This window comes from Rhinoderma darwinii, chromosome 5, assembly GCF_050947455.1.
Source record: "Rhinoderma darwinii isolate aRhiDar2 chromosome 5, aRhiDar2.hap1, whole genome shotgun sequence".
Taxonomy (NCBI): Eukaryota; Metazoa; Chordata; class Amphibia; order Anura; family Rhinodermatidae; genus Rhinoderma; species Rhinoderma darwinii.
The window spans coordinates 331994488-332009520 of NC_134691.1; positions in this window are offsets into that span (position 1 = coordinate 331994488).

A 15033-nucleotide genomic window follows, 5' to 3' on the forward strand; every position below is an offset into this window, starting at 1 on the left:
CGGTAGTCACTGTTCAGGGTGCAGAAACAGTTACTGCCGATCGCTTAACTCTTTCAGCACCCTGGACAGTGACTATTTACTGACGTCTCCTAGCAACGCTCCCATCATTACGGGTGCACACACGTAGTCACCCGTAATTATGGGAGCCCCATTGACTTCCTCAGTCTGGCTGTAGACCTAGAAATACATAGGTCCAGCCAGAATGAAGAAATGTCATGTTAAAAAACCAATACGCTCCGCAGCACACATAACATCTACATTACATCTGCGGACTTTATTGCAGAACTTAAAATCTCCATTGAAGTCAATGGAGAAATTCCGCAATGAGTCCGCAAACAGTCCGCCACACGTCCGCAACAACCATTGTATGCTGCGGACACCAAATTCCGCACCGCAGCCTATGCTCCGCAGCGGAATTGTCCACAACGTGCAAACGAACCCTACTAAAAAGCTGTGGAAGGCAATGGAGAAACGGGTCTGCTGCGGATTTCCGCTGCGGAGTGTCCGCAGCGGAATTCCAGAGCAATTCCGCCACGTCTGGCCATGCCCTTACACTCCAGGGTGCAGCTAGGATACTACATTTGATCAATAGTTCTGTTCTAAGGGTAAAACTCCTAAATTTATTGGTTGGGTCTCTGACTAACAAGTCACAGATATGTCTCAGGTTTTTAGCGCAACCCAGGAAAATGATGTGCATGGTGGCCGGCCTCCTTGTCACTGGAGCTAAGGGCTACTGTACGTTCCTATAGATGTCTCCAGGCAGGACCAGCCCTTTAGGCGTATGTGAGCTATGCAGTCACACAGGGTGCGTCACCTGTCACTACTGAAGGGGGCGCCACTGGTCCTTTTGGCCTAACCCACACATTCGGTGTTCAAACCTATGGAAAGGCAGCTAAACCCCCTAAATTAGGCACTGTATGATTGTATTATTTGTAACACTATATGTTACGCCATAAGAAGATGGGGATTTATTGAAGGTTCTGCACAGGGCACCAACCAACAAAAAGCCAGCTCTGTCTTCAGGTAGGTTGCCAGGAGAAAAATTCTCAATGTGGCCTAATCCTTTGGACAAGGAGCTGTAACGTCTATGGCCACGGTCCGTCATTCTGCCTTAATCCCCGACGGCCATGGCCATGGACATCTTACCTGCTTGCAGCGTCGTCCTCCTGTGAGGCGCCGGCACTCACTTCCAAACTTCGAGTGTCTCCGGCGGGCGTGCGAGCCCGCTCGTGCACGGTCTTAAAGAGCCAGTGCGCGCATTTTTGCAGGAAGTCTGCAATATAGCCCAGGATGCCCTGGGCTATAAAAAGGGCTCTGCCCTCTTGCTCTTTGCCAGAGCTTTGTTTGTTACACAAAGTTTGTCGTGCTTATGGTCTCCCAGTGTCTTCCAGTTTCCCACTGTACCTTGTTCCTGTATCCCGTATCCTGTTTCCGTGCTACCCATTCCTAGTGCCGTGCTGTGCTGTTGCCGTGCTGTGCTATAGTCTACGCTTGATTTGATATGCCTCACCTGACGTCTTCCCGCCGCCTGGTCCTGGACGCGCCTGCGTCGCTACTGTCTACGATTGCCTCAGGTACCCTCGCTGAACTCTGTACTTGCCTATTTCGCCAGCTGCCATTCCACTACGTGGTACGGCCCAGTGGGTCCACGCCCCGCAGCGTGACAGTAGCCCATACCTACCCCTCTGCACCCTGCCCATAAAATCCTCCTTCCTAATCCTCCACCTATCTACTAACATTCAGAATGGCTGGTGGTGCCTACGCAAACATGCCATCACCACTTCTGATCCCAACTTGCAAAGAGGGAAAGATTATGTGATAATTATGATCTCCACTTAATTCCTGGTTCTTTACCTACATTCAATGGCGTCCCAGTGATCTGCATTATCCACTGCCTCTTCTCTTCTTTCCATTCAATTTCTCTCTCCTCACCCACATTTAGGTTATAGGGCAGCAAATACCCTGGCAGCTCCATCACCCTACTGATACTGTGCCTAAAACCTGTTACCTGGGCATTGTATAGTACTGTTATAAAGTCAGTGTATGGCGTTGTTATCAGGGCTCCGTATGGCATTCTCATTTAGGCACTATATAGTTCTGTTATTTGGCCATTGTGGTGGCATTATTCTGTTCCTTGCATGGTGGCATTATATGGGCACTGCATGCTACTGTTATTTGTGCACTTCATAGTTGTTTTTGATGGGTTATTGTTGTTATTGTGCCACTCACTGTAATGTTGTAGTATATTGTATCTGTATCATTGTCATATTTCACATGTAGATTTTTTTTTTTTTTATCTAGTCAACCTCCCATGTCTATGGGCCCCATATAATCTTTTTGCCGTGGGGTCTCTACAGACATTGATCTGGCCCAGCAGTTACATAGTAATTACTATTTTCTTTTTACCTCTGAGACTGCTTTACAATGGAGATGGGAACGCTTAGCTGCTGGGCCCCTCATCTTCATTGCTATATATGTAACGGTGTCACCCTGGTTGGTTTTAGCCCCATGACCCCTGTGATGCAAGGTAACATGAAAACTGAAAAGAAAAAAAAAATCTGGTTCCGACTCATAAGTGAGAAAACATTGAGAATCATAGAATTGGGCAACAGAGCAGTTCTGTGACTAATATTGTGGCCTTGCAGCATTAAGGGTCTGGGTTAAATTTCGACCAGGGGCAACGACTGTATTGATCTATGTGACCTGACTCACTATGTGACCATGCTCTATACACTGTCCGTGGTACTGACATATACAAGTTTGTTGTGTATAATAAAATATTTTACCTAAATATACAATACATAAAAAGTTGAGCTAGTTTGTACATACATTACATTACTTATCCAGTACTGATCCTGAGTTATATCCTGTATTATACTCCAGAGCTGCACTCACTATTCTGCTGGTGGAGTCACTGTGTACATACATTACATTACTTATCTTATACTGATCCTGAGTTACAGCCTGAATTATAATCCAGAGATGCACTCACAATTCTACATGCTCCAGAGCTGGAATCTCCAAGCATTCCTTGCTAGCTTAATCTCTACATAGGGTTTGCTCTGGTGATTTGCATTCTGGCAAGTGTTTGCTTTACACCAGGCACTGTACAGAAACCAAATTCAGAAAATGCTAACACTGCCCTCCTACATTATAGGATCACAACTAAGCTTGCTGACTGTTTCCAATAACAACCAGCAGAGCTGTGAATGCAGCCCTCGGCTATAATACATACTGTAACGCAAGATGAAACCACTTTGCTCACATGAGTTTTATACATTTGCAAAGTTCCCACACAGACAGTTTCAGCGATGTGAATTGACAAAAATTTCAGTGATTTAATTGGTTTCCCTGCAAAACACGTTAGTGACTTGTCAATTGACACAATTCAAATCTCAGACAACCCCTTAGAGACAAATCGAGAAGGAGCGGACCCCCAGCGGTTCTTATTGAAAAAACGTACACACAATAGTTTAGAAAACCCATTCATACAAATGGAGAGCGCCTAAGCAAACACGGACCCAATGGATGTCCCAGGTAGAGGTGCGCCTATAAATTAAAATTGTATACCAATTACATTCCCGGAGCGTTTTGACCAATCAGAAGGGATCCCATGATGGCTTCTTCCAGATGCACAGGCTTTTAAAATGGTCCGCTCCCCGGAGAATCTACATGTGAGCCCTTGAGGGAGTCCCACAAAGCTTCTTTTTAATAGTTGGCCTAAAAATGTTGTAAAGAAATCTATCTGGTGACTTACATTAAACATTTAAGGCCTATATATGTTACCCTGTTTATAGATGTAACAATAATTTAGCCAATACAAGTAATACATTGACCGTTACAAAGTCTATCTAGTACTGGCACCAAATACATAGACCACAGCAGATGATCCTGAATGGTGTTTGCATGGACTGGAGATGATTTGGAGAGGACTTAGGACGGTCTTCATATCTATTTTTAAAAACATCCAATAGTTCATGAATTCCGATACTCGGACACCTTCCCAGGCCTGATTGTTGGAGTTTTACTGCAGTTTCTTATAGTGCGAAAGGAAATGTAAGGAGAAGGTTAAACAATGTATTTTACCTCATTGGTTCTTTAGATTATAATGTTAATAATAGTCCTTAATAGTCCTTTCATCGGTGACCGTGAACTGCACCGACCTCCATTGCTAAATACACCATCTTAATACCTTTATCTATGCGTTGCCTCGTACAGGTGAGCATCTCCGCACGCACTGCATTACATAATATTCGTTACAAGGACAGGCCTTTGTTTATAACTTTTCGGTACATTTGCTGCATTATAATGGACACAGGTAAATACAGGTGTAGGAAACTAGTAAAGTGCTGCAGCCTGGTGCTATTCTGGAATGGTATCATAATGAACACTAAAAGTTCCTCTTACAATTATGGTTGCCAAAGCTGAAGAGTTTACCAAGGGACATAATATACAAATTCAACGTGAGCCTCAATTGGACTGTACTCGATAAACCTTTTGCATTCAATGAATGACTAAAGTGATGGGGTCGGCGAGGGACCCAAGGTAAGGTAAGGTCCATAGAGCCGTCTTCATATAACTGGTGGACTTGCTCGATAATTCTGCAAACATGGTCATTGATGAAGCCAAGAAGAGTATACGGTGTGGTTTTATATAACAATATGTTATGTATTTGGAGGCCTTGTTAATCATCTGTTCAATCATGGTCATAGATGAGGCCAAGATGAGTTCAAGGTATGGTTCTATATAACCATATTTTATATATTTGAAGGTCATGTTAATCATCTGTTCTGAAGACAATGCCAAGATGAGTATAAGGTGTGGTTCTATATAACCATATTTCATATATTTGGTGGTCAGGTTAACAATCTCTTTAATCATGGTCATAGATGATGACAAGATGAGTTCTATACAACCATATTTCGCATATTTGGTGACAAGGTTAACAAGGTAAGTTCTATAAAACCAAATGTCATATAGTTGATGGTTAAGTTATCTCTGCTATCATCGTGGTAAAAGAAGAGGCAAGAAGAGTAAAAGGTGTGAATATTTGGAGGCCTGGTTACCCATCTCTTCTACCATGGTCATATATGAGGCAAAATAAGTATAAGGTGTGGTTCCATACAACCATATGTCATCTACTTGTAGGACATGTTAATCATCTGCTCAACCATGGTCATAGATAAGGCCAAGATGAGTTCAAAGTATGGGTCTATACAACCATATTCCATATATTTGAAGGCCATGTTAACCATCTTTTCTATAGACAATGCCAAGGTGAGTTTTATGTGTGGTTCAACACAACCAAACTTTATATATTTGGTGGCCTGGTTAACAATTGCTTTTATCATGATCATAGATGTGGTCAAGGTAAGTTCTATACAACCATACTTCATATATTTGGTGGCCAAGTTGACCATCTCTTCAGTCATGGTCAAAGAGGAGACAAGAAGAGTATAAGGTGTGGATATTTGGAGGCCTGTGAACCATCCCTTCTACCATGGTCATATACGTGGTCAAGATGAGTTGACGGTATGGTTCTATACAACCATGATCCATATATTTGAAGGTCATGGTAACCATCTTTTCTAAAGACAATGCCAAGATAAATTCAAGGTGTGATTCTATACAATCTTATTACATATATTTGGCGGCCAGGTTAACAATCTCTTCAATCATGGTCATAGATGAGGCCAAGACGCGTTCTATAGGACTTAATTAAATCTATCTGAAAGCCATGTTAACCATCTCTTCTATCATGGTCCTACTCTTCATAGACCTGCGCCTATCTGCTCTACAAGAAAAAATATATATATTTGGGTGCTTTGCACCTGTTTACAGATCCCACATAATGAATAAAGGCAGGAGACGCGCTAGAAAAACTAGAGATGTATTAATGTATCGGAGAACGGGTTCATAGACTTTCTATTGAGTCCGTCCTCCGACATATTAAATTCCGGAAAAATCCGAACAGACACGAAGCGGCTGAGCGCTCACACGAGGGCTTCAGCTGCTTCGTTTTAGCGATTGGTGGGGGTCTCAGTGCTCGGACCCCCACCAATCAAATCTTCTGACATGTCACTATGACATGTCAGAAGTTTGATAAAAGTTTAGCTACACTTTAAGGCCTCATTTACACGAGCGTAATATACGCGCGTGCGACGCGCGTGCTTTTCACACGTGTCGTACGCACCTATATTATTCTATGGGGCAGTGCAGACAATGCGTGAATTTTGCGCAGCGCGAGTGCGTTGCGTAAAACTCACGACATGTTCTATAATCGTGCGTTTTTCGCGCATTGAAGTCAATGGGTGCGTGAAAACCACGAAGGTCGCACGGAAGCACTTCCGTGCGAACTGCGTGATTCGCGCAAGAGCTGTCAAACTGAATGTAAACAGAAAAGCACCACGTGCTTTTCTGTTTACAAACATCCGAACGGAGTGTCTTAGAGATGAGCGAACCGAACTTCACCGGGTTCGGCCGAACTCGTTTTGACCGAACCCGGCAGGAGACAGTCACTGTCCAGGGTGCTGAAAGAGTTAAACTGGTTCAGCACCCTGGACAGTGACTTCCGATCCCAATATACGTGAACGTGTAAAAAAAAAAAAAGTTCTGACTTACCGATAACTCCCGGCTTCTTCCTCCAGTCTGACCTCCCGGGATGACAATTCAGTCCAAGTGACAGCTGCAGCCAATCACAAGCCAAGCACAGGCTGCAGCGGTCACATGGACTGCCGCGTCATGCAGGGAGGTGGGGCCAGATGTCAAGAGAGGCGCGTCACCAAGGACGCGTCACCAAGGACGCGTCACCAAGGCAACGGCCGGGAAGTTCTCGGTAAGTACGAACCTCTTTTTTTAAACAGGTTACTCGATATGGTGATCGGAATTCACTGTCGAGGGTGCTGAAAGAGTTACTGCCGAACAGTTAACTCTTTCAGCACCCTGGACAGTGACTGACGTCGACTAGCCTCATCTCTATGATGGCGGCTGCGCGAAAATCACACAGCCGCGCATCATACACTGATGACACACGGAGCTGTCAAGTGCCTTTTGCGCACGCAAAACGCGGCGTTTTTTTTGCGTGCGCAAAACGCACACGCTCGTGTAAATGAGGCCTAAAAATGAAAAGATACTGGTTGTGTTTTAGTGTCACATTAAAGCCTCATCTGTGCGGCAAAAAGGAGAAAAACATATATGGTACGTAAATTAGAAAACATATTCGCCCTTAGAATGGGTCATTTCAAAAGGTGAAATTTTTGCGTGGATATTCAAGTCCTCAAAGGGTTTAAGTCCCGATGATATAACAGGAAATTTCTCTATATGTGCTTTAATAAATCTTCTCGATATCCATGATCCATGAGAACCTCATCTACCGCTTTGATGAATGGCCCCCTTACACCTTAAGAAAAGTGACATCTCCTGGGAGGGAGGCCGGCCATGTGCAGCCTGATCTGCTGGAGATAATATTCCCGCTTGCTCCTCAGAAGTATCCCGTGATAATTACCCCCGCTGGAACTTTACTTCCTCTCCTGAATGTTTTCTACCTCTGCCGTTCATCAACTCCCCAGCTGGATGTTGAACTGAAATGTTAAATACCCATATGTACTTTCATCAGTGATGAGGCCTGAGATTCAAAGGAGAATAAATGGAGAGACAGTGACCTACTAATTGGATCAGGTCTGGATCTGGGCCGCTTACTATCAGGTGTACAGGTTTCCGCTCCTATGTTGCAGAAGGCCTCGATTTTTTTGTAATTTTTTTTTTTTATATCATTGATAAAAACAACATTAATGTAGCCAGGCAGATCTGCTACAGATTAAGGAACATATGCAACCTGTCACACTTTATTAGATATACGCTATTTCCAAGTACATATTTTTCCACTGCTGAGAAAGTCTAATTGTAAGTCTAATTGACTGGCCAACCGGTCTGTGCAGGCAGTGAATGTGGGAGACGCACCCAATAAAACTTTTGGGCCTTTCACCCCTTGGCTTTTCTGAAATGAGTCTGTGGGTGCAGATGTTGGAGCTCTGTTATTGGAAGGAGCGTACATTCTTACAGACGTTGGTGGTCTCGGGTGATCCAACTCTCGGCTTGTCCAGGGAAACGGTCCCTTTTTCGTCATTAGTTATTGTTATATGGACATCTATGGGGCTATGTACGTGTGGGGTGGGGTACATATAGTAGAGAAACAGGCAGAGTGCATTTTAGGGGGTGGCAAACTGGGCAATTTCCCAGGGCCCCCGTTTATTAGCCAAAAAAAAACCTTCCCAAGAGCAGGAGCAAACTAGAACAACCCAATATTATTTAGAAGTGTAATATTATTATTTGGTAATTGCAGTTTGGCAGTATTATGTGGGCTGTATATGGCAGTGTTATCGTGGCACTATGTGGCACTGTGGACTTTATATGGCAGTGTTATCGTGGCACTATGTGGCAGTGTTATGTGGGCTCTATATAGCAGTGTTTTCTTGCCACTATGTTGCAGTATTACGTGTTCTCTATATGGCAGTGTTATCTTTGCACTATGTGGCAGCGTTACATGGGCCTTATATGGCAATGCTACCTTGGCACTATATGGCAGTATAATGTGGTCTCTATATGGCAGCATTACCTTGGCACTATGTGGCAGTATAATGTGGTCTCTATATGGCAGCATTATCTTGGCACTATGTGGCAGTATAATGTGGTCTCTATATGGCAGCATTATCTTGGCACTATGTGGCAGTATAATGTGGTCTCTATATGGCAGCATTATCTTGGCACTATGTGGCAGTATTATGTGGGCTGTATATGGCAGTATTATCTTGGCACTATGTGGCAGTATTATTTGGTCTCTATATGGCAGTGTAATCATGGCACAATATGGCAGTATTATGTGGGCTTTATATGTTAGAGTTATTTTGGCACCATATGGCAGTATTATGTGTGCTCTGTATGGCGGTTTTATTTTGGCATTATATGGCAGTGTAATCATGGCACAATATGGCAGTATTATGTGGGCTTTATATGTTAGAGTTATTTTGGCACTATATGGCAGTAGTATGATGGCTCTATATGGCAGTTTTATTTTGGCACTATGTGGCAGTATTCTGTGGGCTCCTTATGGCAGTATTATATTGGCATTATGTGGCAGTAATATGTGGGCTTTACATGGCATTGTTAGCGTGGCACTATGTGGCAGTATTATGTGGGCTCTACATGGCATTGTTATCTTGGCACCATGTGGCAGCATTATGGAGCTCTGGATGTGATTGGAAAAGAACACAACATGTAAATCAAGCATTCACATGTGTAATTGGTGTATGAAGTTGTTTTTCCCACAGTTCTGTAGTTTTTCATTCAGACCTGTTATTTTCCAGGTAGTGTGTTAAGCTTGGTATAACATGGCATATTAGTTGGTATCACCATGTTCCCTCGACTCTCGTTCCTTCACCCACCCACCCTGTCAGTCATTGCCACACATGTTGGATATAGGGAGACATGTACATAGACGTGAAACAAACAGAGCGCAGACTCTACAGGAATAGCGCTATCTCCCCACCAAGGAGCACTGGGAACTTCAATACTGTGGTATTGTATCTGAGGAGAAAGGTCCTGGCACGGCACTACCTAGAAATGTCTTATTATAATGTCTGCCGAAATCAGCAGAACTCACACAGCCTGTAGATAACTTAGTAGGTTTATCTACAATCCTATGGAGAACCAAACTACAGTATCAAGTTACTTTGTGCCAAATGACAAACTCAGCTCTACTACATCTGCAAAGAGACATTTTTGTAGGTAGAGTAACATCATAATGTCAGCATTTGTTTCAGAAAGTTCTCTTACAAATGTATTACTGGATGAATCAAATTCCAGTCACTTTAAGTCGTTAGTCGTTTATATTGGGCATTTTTTCACTATTGTGTATCGTGTTTTATGCTGTTTATAATTTTTGTCATCAAAAATGACATTTTCAGGGACAATTTCATTCCCATTTTCAATTTGTTATTGTTTATTTCCTGGTCCAGCACAAAAGTGATTTGTAGACTTCAAATAATTGAAATTCGGAAAAACACAAACTTTACTACATCTACGCATGGTCACAAATAATTTTCTAGCCTAAGAACAAATGTCACCCCAGTAGACGAAACGCAAAGAATAGTGACATTCCTTCATGCCTTATGCCGGCTATAACAAAAAAAACGAAACGCGTTTCACCATTAATATGGTCGTGTCTGTGTTCACCACATATGAAGCCCATGGTGTCTGCGTTTACATATGGCTGCTGTATCGGATCCGAAACACGCAAATTTTCACTGGGTCATTTCACGTATTGGCTGCCTTTGCTGTATGTAGACAATTGACTACAGTTGATAAGGGGAATTAGAGCGTTTTGTGTCTTGTTTGGTTATTCCTCCCGTAGTCTAAAACTTATCATCAAGCATTAAGGCTATTGTTAGATGGCTGCTTGTGCTGCACAATGACCAGTATAGGCTGCTAAAGCCTTACTAAACATGTGTTGCTGCCAACTGGGGTATTATTTAGGATTTATACATCATTATTATCATTTGGGCACTGTTATGTCTATGTTATGTCCATTAAGCACTACATGGCAGCATTATATGGGCACTGTATGGTAATTTTATTAAGCACTCCGTGGCAGCATTAAATGGGCACTGTATGGTACTTTTATTAAGCACTCTGTGGCAGCATTATATGGGCACTGTATGGTAATTTTATTAAGCACTCCGTGGCAGCATTAAATGGGCACTGTATGGTACTTTTATTAAGCACTCTGTGGCAGCATTATATGGGCACTGTATGGAAATTTTTTTAAGCACTCCGTGGCAGCATTAAATGGGCACTGTATGGTACTTTTATTAAGCACTCTGTGGCAGCATTATATGGGCACTGTATGGTAATTTTATTAAGCACTCTGTGGCAGCATTAAATGGGCACTGTATGGTACTTTTATTAAGCACTCTGTGGCAGCATTATATGGGCACTGTATGGTACTTTTATTAAGCACTCTGTGGCAGCATTAAATGGGCACTGTATGGTACTTTTATTAAGCACTCTGTGGCAGCATTATATGGGCACTGTATGGTAATTTTTTTAAGCACTCCGTGGCAGCATTAAATGGGCACTGTATGGTACTTTTATTAAGCACTCTGTGGCAGCATTATATGGGCACTGTATGGTAATTTTTTAAGCACTCCGTGGCAGCATTAAATGGGCTCTGTATGGTACTTTTATTAAGCACTCTGTGGCAGCATTATATGGGCACTGTATGGTACTTTTATTAAGCACTCTGTGGCAGCATTATATGGGCACTGTATGGTACTTTTATTAAGCACTCTGTGGCAGCATTATATGGGCACTGTATGGTACTTTTATTAAGCACTCTGTGGCAGCATTAAATGGGCACTGTATGGTACTTTTATTAAACACTCTGTGGCAGCATTATATGGGCACTGTATGGTACTTTTATTAAGCACTGTATGGTGGTATTATTTAGGTACTATACAGCACTGCTATTGGGGCAATATTATGTCAGTAGTACTCTATATTTGGCCAGGGGACGCCACAGAGCCTATTCAGATCCCCATAGGGAATTTTTAGTATGCGAGCACAACACCAAGCCATTGATTGTAATGGCAAACTATTTCCCGCAGCGTGGTGCAGACTCCACGTTCTGTACTATCCTTTGGTTTGGGCACTTACAGAGCATTAGGGACAGACTTTTTGGGGATTTCATAGGGATTCAAGCTCAAAGACCTCACCCATATGGAGATATGCTAAGTCAAAATATACATTTAGGTGGAATAGCAGGGGTTGATATTAATGGACACAATTGGGAACATTCATTGATATTGGAGAACCACGGAGAGATGCGCAGTGTGATATAACAGTGTAGCGTGCGTTATATTCCCATAAGGCTACATGCACACCTTGCGTATTTTTCCACGTAAATACGCACCAAATCCGCAGCAATACGCAGGAAATTTGCAGGTAAAAACCGCCCATATCGTGTGTTTTTCAAAGCGTTTTTCAATGCGGTTTCTACATTTTGATGCGTTTTTCACCGCCTGTTCATGTTGCGTGTTTTGGTGCGATTTTCCTCAGCACTAGGCAGATACGATTCGCAAGCGGAAATGCAAGATAAATTGACATGCTGCAGATTTTAAAATCCGCAGGTCAATGTATGTGCGGAAAAATACCGCAGCGGGGAGATGAGGTACTGTTTTACGCTGCGGTTTTGCCGCACGCAAATCCGCGTGTCAAAAGCGCACATAATGCGCATCGTGTGCATTAACTCTAAGGGAGCACAATACTGGACGACACCTACTATGCCTAAGACTGTATTACAGCGCTGAACAACATCGAGTCCCGTAGAACGGCGGCCATAGAAGTCTGCTGGGCCATACAGTACCTCCATATGCCTCGGGAGGGATTTTTCTTACGGATGCGGATCGTGCCGTTTTATGGGAGGGTATTTTAGAAGCATTGCTTCGGATATAGGATTCAAATGTTGGGAGGAAATGGCTAAAGTATCAAACAGCTCCCTGTAGCTCAGCTTCCTGGACCCTGTAAATGAGACATGGGGAGGGAGAAGGATTTTGAGAGTTTTATACTTTGCAGCATAGGAAACGGATTTTTCATGTACAGGACGTGGACGCTTCACGATTCTGATTGTCAGCTCGGGTATGATGTAATAATGTAACTATTATCAGAAGATAATACAAAGCATATTACGAGCCAGGCGCACACCCCCAATCCGGGGAAACCTGGCTCAACATCTGGCAGTGGACACATTTGTCAAAATGATGAATAGATTTTGGCTCCCCCAGTAAGGTAGAGGAAAGACGAGTCTGTAAACTGCTGATAAGACAAAATTGCTGAATGATTGTCTCATAATCATCATATTAATCCAATCCTGGTCTGTATGATTAAAGTCATGGGGGGATATGTAAGACCTCCACGCATCGTACAAGACACAGGGTAGTAATGGGGCACATAAGCCTACATGATTATACAGAGTGTCAGTCTTCACTGGAGTTCTGGCATTCTATTCATGAAGCAGGAGGAGCAAAGCTATAGGATCTGTCAGCATAGATCTGATCTTGATGTCTAGGTGACAACCACTATAGCCACAACAAATTAAAGAGCAGGGTTGTGGCTGTACATTTGTATGATATTGCAGATCCATATGTCATTAAAGCTCTTATTCAGCTTTTAAATGACATATGGATCTGCAATATAATACAAATGTACAGCCACAACCCTGCTCTCTACTACTGCTCTGCCTCTGTGTCAGTCTACACTAAAGTTCTGGCATTCTATTCATTCAGCAGGAGTAGGATCAGCAAAGTTGAAAAGCCATAGGAGGTTTACGCTGTCAGTCAAAACTCAGAGGGAGTTGCAGGATCTGTCAGATTAGATCTGATCTTGGTGTCTAATCCTGAATGGCCACCATTAGGGTACGGCCACACGGAGCGGCCCTGACACGGTTGCAACGCGGCCAACAATCGCGCTGGCACTATGTAGGAGCGGCTGTCAAATACCTCGTTAAGGGGTATTCCGGTTACATGCGCATGTGCACTGCCGCTCCATTCATTCTCTATGGGAGCGCCGGAGATTGCCGAGTGTATACAGGCCGGTGATGTCTCACTTTATCACTAGGGCTAGGCGATATGTGCTGACCACTACTGGTAGTGTGAAAAGCAGTGTAGATAGTGCCACACTCAGTGCCCCTTATAGATGGTGCTCCACACTGACCCCAGTAGATAGTGTCACACACTGTCCCCTGTAGATAATGGCACATGGTGCCCATGTAGATATTGCCACACACTGCTCCTTGTAGTTATTGCCACGTACTGCTTCCTATAGATAATTCCACAGTGCCCCCTGTAGATAGTGCCACATGGCCTTCCTGTAGCTAGTGCCACAGTGCCCTCTGTAGATAGTGGCACACATGTTTTTTAGATAGTGCCACAGTGCCCTCTGTAGATAATAGCACAGTACCCTCTGTAGATAGTGCCACACAGCCCACTGTAGATAGTGCCACACAGCCCCCTTGTAGAAAGTGCCACACAGCCCCCTTGTAGATAGTGCCACACAGCCCCCTTGTAGATAGTACCACACAGCCCCCTGTAGATAGAGCCACACAGCCCCCCTGTAGATAGAGCCACATAGCCCCCTGTAGATAGAGCCACACAGCCCCCTATAGATAGAGCCACACAGCCCCCCTGTAGATAGAGCCACACAGCCCCCTGTAGATAGAGCCACACAGCCCCCTGTAGATAGAGCCACACAGCCCCCTATAGATAGAGCCACACAGCCCCCTTGTAGATAGAGCCACACAGCCCCCTGTAGATAGAGCCACACAGCCCCCCTGTAGATAGAGCCACACAGCCCCCTGTAGATAGTGCCACACAGCCCTCCCTGTAGATGATGCCACACAGCCCCCCCTGTAGATGATGAAACATGGTCCCCCTGTACTTGATGCCACACAGCCCCCCTGTAATTGATGCCACACAGCCCCCCTATAGATGATGCCACACAGCCCCCCATAGATGCCACGCTTTGGCAGGTGATTCCTCTGCTGGAGGAGCCCCTGACGTCACTGTCCATAGACAGTGACGTCAGGGGATCTTCCTGGATTGGAATGTAATGTCAGGGGCAACCCCCTAACAGGAGTCCCGGACAGAGTGCTACTAGCACTCTGCCTGGGACTCCAGCTCTGTTCCTGACATCACTGTCCATATATGGACAGTGATGTCAGTGGCTTACCCTGCGAGATTCCCAAAGCAGATCCGCTTCTAGCACTCTGCCTGGGACTCCTGCTCTGCTCCTGACATACTGGCATCGGCAACGCTTTGGCTGAGGATTCTGGCGCTCCAGTAGGAGTTAATGGCAGAGCAGGAAACTGATAGTTTCCTGCTCTGCCATAGTATTCAATTGTATCTGTGTCCTGAGGACGCAGATACAATTGAATGTAGCAGTTACCGGGACAAGTCCCGGGACAGTAATTTGTAATGACAGTAA